Source organism: Capricornis sumatraensis, chromosome 10 (genome assembly GCF_032405125.1).
Source record: "Capricornis sumatraensis isolate serow.1 chromosome 10, serow.2, whole genome shotgun sequence".
NCBI lineage: Eukaryota > Metazoa > Chordata > Mammalia > Artiodactyla > Bovidae > Capricornis > Capricornis sumatraensis.
This window is the reverse complement of record NC_091078.1, coordinates 37,099,752-37,102,859: the sequence shown is the minus strand read 5'-3', so window position 1 is coordinate 37,102,859 and position 3,108 is coordinate 37,099,752. Positions and strand designations below refer to the sequence as shown.

General features: G+C 50.2%; 1 non-coding gene across 1 annotated transcript; it reads left to right on the top strand.

Annotated features, from left to right (window-relative positions):
- The first annotated feature begins 1,187 nt into the window (after window positions 1-1,187).
- TRNAR-CCU (transfer RNA arginine (anticodon CCU)) lies at window positions 1,188-1,260 on the top strand. Its single transcript has one exon. It is a non-coding gene; the product is annotated as a tRNA-Arg (tRNA).
- The last annotated feature ends 1,848 nt before the right edge of the window (window positions 1,261-3,108 follow it).

The window sequence follows — 3,108 nt, the reverse complement described above, 5'->3', positions numbered from 1 at the left end:
GCCTGCCCAGAGGAGCCGTAGCATTCATGAAGAAGGCGTTTTCCAATAATTTTTAAAATAGTCACACTTGTTTTGTTTGTTTTCTTCCAGGAAGGCGGCACTGTTTTGGAAAAGGAGGGGGAGGGGGAAAACAAGTGAGTTCATTTCCTGAGTCTTTGAAACGTTTCTCCGTAGACAGAGCATCGAGAAGCTGCAGCCCCAGGTAGAGAGCGCGCAGGGCCGTAGCACATGTGGGGCGCAGACAGGAGCTTGGCCCCACCCGTGTTCGTTAGGGGCCAGCGGCGGGGAAGCTGGACTCAGCACCGAGGGGCCATGAAAGGACCTGGGGGAGCAGGTCCCGACAAGTGTCATTCAGACCAGCTGTTTTGGAAAGGGTCTGTTTGTCCAGGGAAGGTTGGATGATTCCATCAGTTTATTCAAAGGAGAAGGCAGAAAATGGACCTGATCATTAGGGACACAGGAGGGGGTTATGGGAGCTGCCAGCACCTGTCACCGTCCACAGAGATTTTGGAACCCAAGAAAACAAAACCTGCCACCGCTTCTCCTTTTTACCTTTCTATTTGCCATGAAGTGATATCATCTTAGTTTTTAAATTTGACTTTCAGGTCAGCTTTTTCACTCTCCTCATTCATCCTCATCAAGAGGCTCTTTAGCTCCTCTTTGCTTTCTACCATTAGAGTGGTGTCATCTGCATACCTGAGGTTATTGATATTTTTCCTGGCAATCTCGATTCCAGCTTGTGATTCATCCAGCCCAGCATTTCACATGATGTATTCTGCACGTAAGCTAAATAAGCAGGGTGACGATATACAGCCTTACCGTACTCCTTTCCCAGTTCTGAACCAGTCAGTTCTACAGTTCACGGGGTCGCAAAGAATTGGACATGACTTAGTGACTTAACAACAACAACAAACGTGCTTTTCACATTTGTTATTTCACCCCATGAGCAGTGGCATTGTGCCCACTCCACAGGGAAGGCAGGCAGGCTCTGGACAGTACATGACAGACCCAAGGGTATCCCACTCTGCCTGTGATAAAGCCGTCTTTCCTGGTGGCTCTTAGCCATCTATCTCTCTGCTTCAGGGCTGTAGTTAGCCTCATGTGCAAAAGGCACTGTAGGAGTGAGTCAGCCCGTGTCTGTCTGTCCATCGATCCCACTAGAGTAAAACCTCCATGAGGAAGGGCCTTCCCTGGTAGTCCAGTGGTTAAGACTCCACACTCCTGATGCAGAGGGCCCAGGTTCAACCCCTGGTCAGGGAACTAAATCCCACATGCTGCAATAAAGGCAGAAGAACCTGCATGCGGCAACAGTTAATAAGACCCAGCACAGCCATAAATAAAATAAATAAGTAAATGTCTACATTAAAAAAAAAAAACTGTTACATATACAAGTCTCTCTCAACAATTGAGAATTTCATTATTGTGTAAGACTGAGGACTCCCCAGGTGGTGCTAGTGGTAACCCGCCTGCCAATGCAGGACACGTAAGAGACGCAGGTTCGATCCCCGGATCCAGAAGATCCCCTGGAGGAGGGCATGGGAACCCATTCCAATATTCTTGCCTGGAGAATCCCATGAACAGAGGAGCCTGGCGGGCTACAGTCAATAGGGTCACAAAGAGTTGGACATGACTGAAGCGACTTAGCACACAGGAGCACTTCAAAAAACAAGATTATGTTCCATGCCTGGGTCACACAGAATAAAAGTTGAAAAGCCTCCCTCCCTCGGATCAGTGGCCTTTGGGAGCTGAGGCCAGCAACAGGGGACTCTCTTCTCTCGTGGGCAGGACACATAACACACAGCAGAGAAGAGCCAAGACGCCAGGGCTGGCTCTCCTACCTCCCACCACCACGCCTTCCAAAAGGCCATTTGGCTCCAATGGATCATATGACTTGTTCTTAGAGTTACATTTTAACTGACAAAGTTTAACAACAACTATGACTTATGGCCTTCTAAAATTGGCAGCAGAAAAATGAACTGAGGAAGTAATGGAAAAAAACCGCAAGTGAAGCCACTCTAACATGCACAATTTCTGTTGTGTGTGGTTTTTTTTTTTTCCTTTCTAAGCATGTATATGTGTGTGTGTGTATTTTCAAATGGTAGAAAATATTTTCCAGATACACTGCCCGGGCATTTCCAAGCACGTATTTATGCCAAGTTTATAAAAAGCAGCTGCAGACAGGGTTGACCGAAAGGATTGCTCTGCTGTCTGGCTTCCAGAAGGTGCTTGGGTCCTAGCTCTGTCATCAGGACACATTCTTACCTCCTAAAACTCTCTCACCTGTGTCCTGCTCCCGAAAGAAGACAAACCTCTTTGGGGGCCCCGTGACCCAGAGGGACGTGGGGCCCCTACTCTCCTAGGCATTCACAACACGCTTTTGTTTTGCAAGGTCCTATAATGACCTGTGCTTTATCACTTTTAGTCATTTGAAATCCCCATGCAGACACAGAAAGGAAAGGGTTCCGAGGCACATTTCATAAATATCTGGACGACCTGCTTGGAGGGGCAGAATGGTGGGAGGCCCATCGGCGTCAGTTTCTGAATTGTTCAGAACAGACTGTGGAACTGCGTGGCTGAGCCTGTGTCAAACTGTCTGCATCTTCTCACGTGGACCTGAGACTCTTCAGTCCCCTCCCCTCGGCCCTCAGTGGGTGAAGCCCCCAGCTGCCCAGTGAGAAGCTCCAGCCTCCCTTGCGCCCTGGAGGGGCCTCTCCCTGGGACACCCTGAGCCACTGTCTGCCTGCACCCACATCCAGACGCTCACTGGCCTGAGGCAGGCCTTATGAGGCACGGCCTTAATGAGGATGACCATAACCTGCTCCCTCGCTCTCCCGGGGGGTGACTAATTCATTAATCCTGGGAAGGCCCTTTGCAGAGGACAGGCAGGGTATTACTCATGGGACTGAAGGCAGGCACCTGACCCAGTCTGGGCCTGAGTCAGCAGAGAGACCTCCCACCTGCAGGCAGGCTGGGCGAGCTGGCCGGGCTCCCTGCTCAAGGTCAGGGTTGGCCAAGGGGAGGGGTGTGGCCAGCACGCCTCCACAGAGTTTGGGAACCGTGTCTCATGGGCGTTTGCATGGTTGAATAAGCCTTCAAATGACTCTGCCA